The sequence below is a fragment of the Etheostoma spectabile genome, unplaced genomic scaffold (assembly GCF_008692095.1).
Source record: "Etheostoma spectabile isolate EspeVRDwgs_2016 unplaced genomic scaffold, UIUC_Espe_1.0 scaffold00018832, whole genome shotgun sequence".
In the NCBI taxonomy this organism is placed as follows: domain Eukaryota; kingdom Metazoa; phylum Chordata; class Actinopteri; order Perciformes; family Percidae; genus Etheostoma; species Etheostoma spectabile.
The window spans coordinates 20,182-30,986 of NW_022604504.1; the positions used below are offsets into that span (position 1 = coordinate 20,182).

Genomic DNA, 10,805 nt, shown 5'->3' on the forward strand with positions numbered 1-10,805 from the left:
ACATCGATGGAATGGCTGTTGAGCGTGTCTCCAGTTTCAAGTTTCTGGGGATCCACATCTCGGCGGACATGTCCTGGTCAACCAACACCTCCTGCCAGGTCAAGAAGGCTCACCAGCGCCTCTTCTTCCTGAGGACACTGAGGAAGAATCAGCTTTCTTCAACTATCCTGGTGAACTTCTATCGCTGTGCAATAGAAAGCATCCTGACAAACTGTGCAACAGTGTGGTATGGGAGCTGTTCTGTTGCAGAGCGCAAGGCACTGCAGCGGGTGGTGAAAACCGCCCAGCGCATCACCGGGACTCCACTGCCCGCCATCGAGCACATCCAGAGGAAACGCTGTCTGCATCGAGCTCGCAGCATCCTGAAGGACTCCTCTCACCCAGCCCACAGACTGTTTTCTCTCCTGCCCTCCGGCAGGCGTTTCAGGGTCCTCCGGACCAGGACCAGCAGACTAAAGAACAGTTTTTCCCCAGAGCTGTCTCTTTATTGAACTCTAATCCTCATTGATCCCACTCCCCTCATATACTGACAGACTCTCCTCTCCCTCCTCACACCTGCCTCCATTTTGTTATCTGCAATATTATAATGTTCATCTGCACTGCTGACTGTTACTATAGTAACGACTGTTTACATCTGCATCTTTTGCACTACTTACCTTTTTGCACTACTTACATTTCATTTGCACTGCTGACTGTTTATTTATTTACAGTACCAATTGTTTACATTTACATCCGCACTACCGTACTTTAACTGTAATATGCAATTACTTTCCACCGCACTTTAATTCGGATAGTTTCTGCCCAAACTTTACCTTATTTCATTAGTATATTATGCTGTTTGCACATATCTGTAAAAAATTTGCAATTATAGTAATATCCACCAAATTCCTAGCTGTAAATCTTGCTCACAATACCTGTTATCTATATTTTGTATTCATAGGACAAACCCATCTGTAAAACTCTGTTTATAATAGTATTCTTTTCTATATTTATTCATTACATATCCATGTCTTGCACTTACGGAACCATTGTATATCCTGCACTTACTGCTATTGCACTTCTGGTTAGACCCAAACTGCATTTCGTTGCCTTGTACCTGTACATGTGTAATGACAATAAAGTTGAATCTAATCTAATCTAATCTAAATAGTAGCGGCGATGCCTCAAACCAAGAATATAATGGGGTGTGATAATTTTAATTATGATTGTTTCCAGCTGCTGCATTTATCAATGTACGATCATTCTTACGCTCTGATTGGTGTGATACAACGTTTCATGAATCTCACGTAAAGCCTGTCGTACGTTAGGTTAATAAATGAGGGCCATTAGCTCTAAGGATGTGCTTCAATACATAACTGAAGTGGACACACTAATGAGTAGCACTATGGATCAATTTGTTTACCTTGTCAAGCTAAAGCCTTTTTCTAAGCTAAAAGAAAACAAGGCGCTCTTCTGCAAAAGCACAGCTGGGAGTGCTTGAGAGCACTTTTGAGGTGCAATGTGATTTTCGGCTGAGATGCTTCGGGTGCGTTTAGGTGTGAGCCCAAATAGTTGTTGAACGACAAAGACAAGACAGCGGTCAGGCGGTGGAACCAGGGTATTGATGTCCCGTCCATGCAACCGATGGATATGATTAAAACCTGTAAACAGCCCAACCACTTACCAATCACATCACTGGAAAGACAGCATTACTACAGGGTCCTGACAGGGTAGTGGATGTCAATTTTTTAAAATGGACAGAAAACTGCCAGAACGCGATTTGCTACTTTTCATGGGCTGTCAACAACTTTTCCAGCAGTTATAACATGATTCATCTCACCATGGAAATCATAATCTCTTGATTCATCTCCCTTTCAGAGTTTCTACCATTGTGTCACCAGCAAAACAGAGCTAGCAGAGGATGATTTTGAACTATCTACCTCTAGGTTGTGGGCCCAGCACACTTCCGCTGCACCACTCTGCTGAAAACCACCCCAGGTGGGACTTGAACCCACAATCCCTGGCTTAGGAGGCCAGTGCCTTATCCATTAGGCCACTGGGGCTTTACATCACCCAAACTCAACAGTTCAGGAGAAATACATATACAGTTCTGGAGACATAATGAAACAGTAACCTTGACCTCTAGATTTGAAGTGCTTCCCTCTAGGCGTCCAGAGATATTGCATTCACAAGAATTGGATGGACAGACATGAGGACACAGTCACCTTGATAATGGACCTTTGACCTCCAAAATCTCATCAATTGATTTGCGAGTTCATGTGAATGTTTTTGCAAACTTTGAAGGAACACAAACATGGGCGTTGTGATAAGATGGTGCTGTCTATCGTTGTTTCTGAGATCAACAATACCTTCTAAAGTTGAATAGCTATTGCGTACCCGGTAATATTAGAGTAGAGCTCTCGTTGGCACTGTAGGTGGACAATTTAGAAAATTAAGTTACTTTACATTTAAAACTGTTACATCTCCTCTGAATCACCAACTGCAAATTTCCAAGCCTCATTGGCACGCCGACCACCATCTTCAGAAGGTAAATCACTGGCTAGCTATGCATGAGTACCTCATACCTTTTACCAGGTTCAGGTGGTTAATAGCTTTGGTCATATGAAAATTCATTAAGTTTTTTGAACAATGTTCTTCATTTTCTGAACACATTCACTCAGTAGTGTTTTATTATTGGTTGTACATCTGTGATTGTCCTAGAGGTGCTCTCAGTCCAGCACCTCTCCCGCTCATCTTTGTTAGTTTTACTCTGTCCAGCATAAATCGCTGACACCATACCTCACACTCATCCATGCATATACATTCACCACTGACTAAACTGACTACCACCATCATTTAATTATCATTTCTTTTGTGTGGTCATATTCTCGCATTTCCTTCAACCTTTGCACACGGTCTTTTGTCCTGGCCTTTTCATGGGGTCATGACAAAGCATCTAGGGTCAATTTTAGCCTTTGTGTGAGTACATAGGTTTCCAGAAACATTGTTTTTATTGAGATTAAAGACCAAATTGTTAGTTTTTCTGAAATTTTCCCAACCATTTTAATACCTTTCATAGCCTCGTTGGCGCAGTAGGCAGCGCGTCAGTCTCATAATCTGAAGGTCGTGAGTTCAACCCTCACACGGGGCAGGTGTTTTAAAAACAAGAAAAACACAACTAATGCGGAAACAGTGACATTCAGGTGGTTGAACACTGGTACTAGAACATAAATGGAATTTGTCATTCTTTGGTTATTTCTGAGATTGATACAATGAAAGGAATTTTTTAAGAGTGTTAGCAAACCAATGAAAAGGGTTATAGAACATATGTGTTATTGTCCTTAGACATACTATCCAAGCAGGGAGATCAGCACAGAGATTTGGGTGCTAGCAAGATGGATGTAGGTTGCCCATTGTTCATTTAGACTTACCAGCAACATTGTTATGATACAAACCTGCTTGAAAAACAGCGACAATTCTGTTTAAAGACTTGTGCATGGAACACAAATGATATGGCAGTGTCTGAAGTGTTCAGGCATGTCAAATGGACAACTCATCTAGCAGAATGTGAAACTTTACACATGAACAGGGACTTGAACACTGGACCCTCAGATTAAAAGTCTGATGCTCTACCAACTGAGCTACCCAGGCTTCTAAAGCAGCTGGCTGTGGAAAAAACAATCTGCTGAACTACAAATTAAAGTAAATGAAGACCATTAAGCTGTTGCCATGATCACGGTCTTCTGGACAGCAGGAGGGTAGACCATAATTTGCACAATGCCTGAGAACACCAAATGTTATTGCACAAACTGGTTGAAAATTGGCTAAATTGACCAAAACGGTTAAAAAGCTCAAAGTCACAACTCATCATGGCCACTAGCAGACTGTGAACATCCTGCAAACCTGCATGACAGATGACGTTAGCGAGCACTTCATACATATCACACAATCAAGCTGTTGCCTTATCAGGGACTTGAGCTGTGGTATTCTTTTTCGCTGAAACGTTGATAACCTATTGCAATTTGTGGACAAATAAACTTTATTGCTGGTGAAACGATAAAACAACTCTCCCTCTTGATCCGCTTCCTCTTGACGGGAAAAATCCACCAGATGACTTGCCATCCAAGCAGGGAGATCAGCACAGAGATTTGGGTGCTAGCAAGATTGATGTAGGTTGGCCATTGTTCATTTAGAGATAGCACCCGCATTGTTATGATGCAAACCTGCCTGAAAAACAGCCACAATTCTTTTTAACCCTTGTGTTGTCTTCCCATCGACCATCATCTTTTTGTGCTTTTTTTCAATGTTTCTGCTGTTTTTTTCTACACTTTTTTTTTTTTTTATTCATAGCCAATAAACCTAGGTTTTATGACCTTATACAAAAACAATTAATTTCTCTTTTTTTCAGCACTTACTGTATCTTTTTTGTCACTTTTTCCGAGGTTTTGGGCACTTTTTTTACAATGCCATACAATTCAATAAAATCAAAATTCAATTCACTGAAAGTAATCATACATTTTTACCTGAATAACATTCATCCATGTTATTTTAAGGCAATATTGTTGAAAGAAAGCCAAGTTCCTGATATTAAAAATTAAAAAACGCAACACAAGGGTTAAAGACTTGTGCATGTTACATGATACAACAGTGTCTGAAAGTGTTCAGAATTGCCAAAGTGTACAACTCATCCAGCTCATCCAGAACTTGGCCAATTTTGCTCAATTTGGCCTTAATTGTTTCTGGACATCTGTTCTTTTTAAACAGTTAAAAAGCAGGCCGGTTAGCTCAGATTGTTTGAGTGTGGTGCTAAAATGCTAAGCACCGCCAGACACTTTAGGGGTACTAAAATCGCCAAACCCTACGCCCAAGAGCATCTGTATCCACCTTTTTTATGCACAAATTTGCCATTAGCGCAAAACAAGTCTCAATCTCTATAGCTCTGCTTTCCACGTCTTTTGTAGCAAGGCCAAAAACATACAGTTGTAAGGTTGTCTGCTCAGTAAGTGCAAATAGTCACAGGTAACTGATGTGCCTAGCATTCAATCTATTTCCTTCAACAAAAGCTAACTGGCCACCTAATTAGTCTGCCTTTCTTACAAATGTTACCTCGCTCCTGAATTTCAGATAAACCGTGACAATTCAGATTTGGAAATATTCCTTTTTTTTTTGTAACCATGTGGCCTAATGGACAAGGCGTCTGACTTTGGATCAGAAGATTGAGGGTTCGAGTCCTTTTGTGGTTAGAAACTCCAATCCACCTCCACAAACCATACACAACCAGGTAGCCCATCCATAGCTGGCCCAATTTTGCTTGATTTCGCCTGGTTTGTTTTCCGAAATCTTTCTTTTTCAAACACTTAAAAACAGGCCAGTTATCTCAGATGGTTTGAGTGTGGTGCTAATAATGCTAAGCACCTGCAGACACTTTAGGGGTAATAAAATCACCAAACCCTACACTCAAGATCACCTGTATCCACCTTTTGTTTGCACAAATAGGCCATTTACGCAAGTGAAGAAGTTCTTGTATCTCAAAGGCATATGAGGTTGCATACAGATGGAGAGAAGGAGGAGGAGAGAGGTACCTAGTGCATCATGGAAGTCCACCGGTAGTCTAGGCCTATAGCAGCACAACTAAGGGATGGTTCAGGACTCACCCAAGCCAGCCCTACCTATAGGATTTATCAAAGAGGAAAGTCTTAAGCCTACTCTTACATGTGGAGATGGTGTCTGCCTCCTGAACCCAAACTGGAACCTGGTTCCACAGGAGAGGAACACTCTGGCTCCCATTCTACTTTTGGAAAACTTCTTCTTGACTTGCCTTTTCCCACATCCTCTGAATGCTTAGCTAACTAAATGACTTAAGTTGGCCAATAATTGTTGCTTTTTCATCTTCGTTGTGATTATTGTCACCTGTGCCTTCAATATCATATCATATCAATTTATGTGGATATTATGAAAGAACTGTCAAGCAAACACTTGCAACCCTTTTAGAGGTTCCATGGTGTAATGGTTAGCACTTTGGACTCTGAATCCAGCGATCTGAGTGCAAATCTCGGTGGAATGTGTTTTAAGCCACAGTATAGGTGAAAAAAATCAACCTTTCAACTTTTTACATTTAGTTTAAAGTGAGCTTACAGGTTTATGTCCTTCGCCATTTAAACTGAAAAACAGTACATTGGTGGAGGCATGTTGAGGAGTCACCTGGTTGAAGCTTGAAGAAGCTCCACATTTGACAGTATTGACTGGAAGTGATAGGCTTTGAGTTACATGGGGGATACACACTTTGCATTGAGTCTCGTAATCACCATAAAAATTAGGTATCACTGAAATTTGAACTTGTGTTGCTGCAGTCAGAGTTTACAGTGTTCATCCTGAATGGGCCAGTATAGCGCATCAGAATTGCTTGTTGAATGGTCTATTAGCTTTGGAACCCCCTTTCCCCACAGCTTTCAATTGTCAGATATGGGTGGGGGAGTGGCACTGTGTCCAACCCTTCTGTGTAAAAAACAACTAAAGTAGTCTCTTGGATGAGACAAAACTTCTGCGGAGGACCTTTCACCAAGTCCAGTTGCCCTTCAAGGTTCAAGAGTCTTTATTATCCCCGGGGGGCAATTGTTGTGCAGCACCATGTAACATTAATAACACACAGGTTATACAAAGACACAGCCATACATCTAGAAATAAAATAAATACGTACTACACTACGTAGGGAATCTGCTATTTAGCCAATAAAGGTCTGCAAAAAGATCTGATTTAATGGTCCTGTATTAAATGAGAGCTGATGCAACCGACCCCTAGTTATAGACCTAAAATTTTCTCTAAATCAAATATTAGCCAGTAATTTTTGCTTTTTAATCTGCGTTGTGATTGTTGTGTGCCTTAATATCAACATGTGGATATTATGAAAGAAACTTCCTAGCAAACTCTTGCAACACTCCCAAGGTTCCATGGTGTATGGGTTAGCACTCTGGACTCTGAATCCAGCGACTGAGTTCAATCTCAGTGGAACCTGTTTTTAAGCCACAGCAGACAGTTAAAAAGATCAACCTATCAACTTTCCCCATCTAGTTTCAAGTGACTACAGGTGTATGTTAAGTTAATTTTGTTTTTTAAACAAACTATTATATGTTATTTTTATGCTTCATCTTGTCAAGTATTATAACAACCGTTTTGATACCAGGAACCCGATCATTCATTTTTGCGACAACTTCTGGCGGTAAAATCTGCCAGCCATGTCTCTCAGTCCTTGACAGTTTGGAGCAACGGGCAGCTCAACGTGCATCGTTAATTGTTTTTTCCACAAGACAGAAGATGGGTGCACGTCCCGTGACGCTGCAATACCGGGTCGATGCGTGGAATTTAGATTCGTGCCTATATCCATCAACTTTCTTTTTAACCTGCATATACACATCACTTTCTTTAAGATTTTATGCATATACACATCAACTTGTCTTTTCATTATATCATCACCATTTTCCTTTTGTCATCATCAAAATTCATTAGACATCAACGTTCTTTTAGATCAATGCAAATACAAATCAACTTTCTTTTTGATTATTGCATATACACATCAACTTCCTTTACGATTAATGCCTACACACAACTTTCTATTATATTACTGCATATTACACATCACTTTCTTTTTGTATTTATCATCACCATTCATTATGTCATCATCACTATTCATTATGACATCAACTTTCTTTTTAATAAATGCATAAACACATCAACTTTCTTTTGATTTATGCATAAACACATCAACTTTCTTTTTCATTAAAAGACATCACAGCTGCTACTTAGCAGTTCCCCTATATTACTACTTCCCAGTCCCAACCCTCGCGGTAATTCTCACTTGGTGTGCCGCTTTCCAATCCAAGGCCTCACCTATTCCCCCATTGTCACAGGGCCAATATTTGTCCTTGCGGTTTTTCTGCCAATCAAAAGTGCAAATCTTGCTACACTTTTGTATGGCTTTATCTTGTCAGTATTATAACAACGTTTTGATACCAGGAACCCACGAGGTTTCACAGATCATTCAGTTTTAGGACAATTTCTGGCGGTAAAATCTGCCAGCCATGTCTCTTCAGGTCCGTTGACAGTTGGGCAACGGGCAGCTTCACGTGCATCGTTATTGTTTTTCCAGAAGACAGAAGATGGGTGCACCGTTCCCGGTGACGCTGCAATACCGGGTCGATGCGTGGGGTTTAGATTTGTGCATATACACATCAACTTTCTTTTACATTACTGCATATACACATCAACTTTCTTTTTTGATTCATCATCACAGTCATTATGTCATCACACTATCATTATGTCATCATCACAATTCATTTGACATCAACTTTCTTTATATTATGCATATACACTAGGGGTGATCCGAGTATCCGGCTGAAACGAGTATCCGTACGGATCAAGCACTTTTGCCGGTACATATTATCCGAGTAATATGAGTCAGATATCCGTGCTCGGATGAATAAAACTCCTCAACTGGCCGCGCAGCGTTCTGTGATAATCACAGCGCCCCCCCCCGCCTACAAACCCGCTCTGATCAATCACACACCACAGAACATGGAGAAATGCTCTCTCTCTCGCCTCTCTCTCGCTCTCTCCTCTCCGTCAGTCAATTCGGTCTGCGGATCTGTTCCGTTAACGTTTAGGGTTTCTTCAGCTTCAGGTTGTTTTTAACTTCGTTTGTAGTCCTTACATAGTAACCAGTATATTTCTGGTGAACGTGGTTTGCAGTCTTACATAGTAACCAGTAGATTTCTGGTGAACGTGGGTTTGTTCCGTATAGTAACCAGTAGATTTCTGTTGAACGTGGGGTTTGTAGTCCTTGACTAGTAACCAGTAGATGTCTGGTGAACTTGGGGTTTTGCCGTCCTTACAAGTAACCAGTAGATTTCTGGTGAACGGGGTTTCAGACATGCTGCTTGTTTTAAATGCGACTCCAGTTGCGTCTCTGCCATCGGAGATTTTTTTTTTTTTAACTGTCAGCTGCCCCCCCCCCCCCTCCCCCCCTCTCTCTCTGTGTCTCTCTCTTACTCACACACACACACACACACACACACACACACACATATACCTGTGTGGAAATAAAAAAAAAAAAAAAGAACCAAAAAAAAAAAATCACACTGATCATAAAAAATAAAAGTTAAAAAAGAAAGTTATATTGAATATGAAACTCTTTTTCATTACATTTTACTTCATAATTGCAACCGCATGTGTTGTATTATTGTTGCAAACGTTCTGTATATAGTTTGTTTTGTTACCATGACAACACCATTGATCTGAAGCTCGATGCTGTCATGTAAATAGTTTCAAATCAGCAATAAATATAACAATTTTTGATCAACTCATATCAATTGCTCTTCAGGTCCCATTGACAGTTTTGGCAACGGGCAGCTCAACGCCATCGTTAATTGTTTTTTCCACAAGACAGAAGATGGGTGCACCGTTCCCAGCGATGCTGCAATACCGGGTCGATGCGTGGAGTGAACGGAGCAAGCCCCTTTTTCAACTCCCTTGCTAAAAATCCATTTAATATGTTGTCCCCTGATAGAGACATATCAGATATAAACTGATAAGAACAGATACTACACTTGATCTTAGCCAAAAGGCCGAGAAGCGATGACCACCACCTCTATGCTGTCCAGATGCGACCTCCCCGGACGGTTCTCAGTTGTCACGGTCCAGTAATTTTAAATGGACATAACAGCTGCTGCTTAGCACCCCCCCGTCCAAGCGCTTCGGGGAAGCACAAAAAGTTTTAGTTAAAGACGCAATTGTGGTTTTCCCCAATTGGTCAAGCTCCTGCCAACGTGCAATATTCCCATGCTGTCACATTTTGGCTACGTTTAAGAATCTGATTTCCTTTTGGAGAGCATATTTGTTTTTCCCAAGTACAAAAGGCTTAGCCCAACAGCAAAGCCCACCAAAAATAATTTCAACTCATAGGCGTTCCTCTCCACGGAAGTCTTTAGTAAAGGCGAAAGACTTGTGCGTTATGAAGAGAAACCAAGTAGGTACAGCCCACTCTCGAGAGCAGCCCCAAAACGCCAGTCTTCCCAGTCCCAACCCTCGCGGTAATTCTCACTTGGTGTGCCGCTTTTCCAAATCCAAGGCCTCACCACTATTTTGTCCTTGCTGTTTTTCTGCCAATCAAAAGTGCAAATCTTGCTACCTTTTGTATGGCTTTATCTTGTCAAGTATTATAACAACGTTTTGATACCAGGAACCCAACGAGGTTTCACAGATCTTCAGTTTTTAGGACAATTTCTGGCGGTAAATCTGCCAGCCATGTCTCTTCAGGTCCGTTGACAGTTTGGTCAACGGGCAGCTTCCACGTGCATCGTTAATTGTTTTTCCAGAAGACAGAAGATGGTGCACCGTTCCCGGTGACGCTGCAATACCGGTCGATGCGTGGGGGTTTTTATATTTGTGCATATACACATCACTTTCTTTTACATTACTGCATATACACATCACTTTCTTTTTGATTCTCATCACCATTCATTATTCATCATCACTATTCATTATGTCATCATCACAATTCATTTATGACATCAACTTTCTTTTATATTACTGCATATACACTAGGGGTGATCCGAGTGTCCGGCTGAAACGAGTATCCGGTACGGATAAGCACTTTTGCCCGAGTACCAATTATTCCGAGTAATATGAGTCAATATCCGTGCTCGGATTGAATAAACTCCTCACACTGGCCGCGCAGCGTTCTGTGATAATCACAGCGCCCCCCCCCCCCGCCTACAAACCCGCTCGGATCATCACACACACACAGAACATGGAGAAATGCGCTCTCTCTCTCC

At 41.2% G+C, this 10,805-nt stretch overlaps 4 non-coding genes across 4 annotated transcripts; 1 reads left to right on the top strand and 3 right to left on the bottom strand.

The window, feature by feature from the left end:
- Positions 1–1,969: 1,969 nt before the first annotated feature.
- On the bottom strand, positions 1,970–2,042 carry trnar-ccu (transfer RNA arginine (anticodon CCU)). Its single transcript has one exon. It is a non-coding gene; the product is annotated as a tRNA-Arg (tRNA).
- A 1,015-nt stretch (positions 2,043–3,057) lies between these two features.
- trnam-cau (transfer RNA methionine (anticodon CAU)) lies at positions 3,058–3,130 on the top strand. Its single transcript has one exon. It is a non-coding gene; the product is annotated as a tRNA-Met (tRNA).
- Positions 3,131–9,420: 6,290 nt separating this feature from the next.
- On the bottom strand, positions 9,421–9,608 carry LOC116682694 (U2 spliceosomal RNA). Its single transcript, XR_004330463.1, has one exon. It is a non-coding gene; the product is annotated as a U2 spliceosomal RNA (small nuclear RNA).
- Positions 9,609–9,887: 279 nt separating this feature from the next.
- On the bottom strand, positions 9,888–10,001 carry LOC116682695 (U5 spliceosomal RNA). Its single transcript, XR_004330464.1, has one exon. It is a non-coding gene; the product is annotated as a U5 spliceosomal RNA (small nuclear RNA).
- Positions 10,002–10,805: the final 804 nt, after the last annotated feature.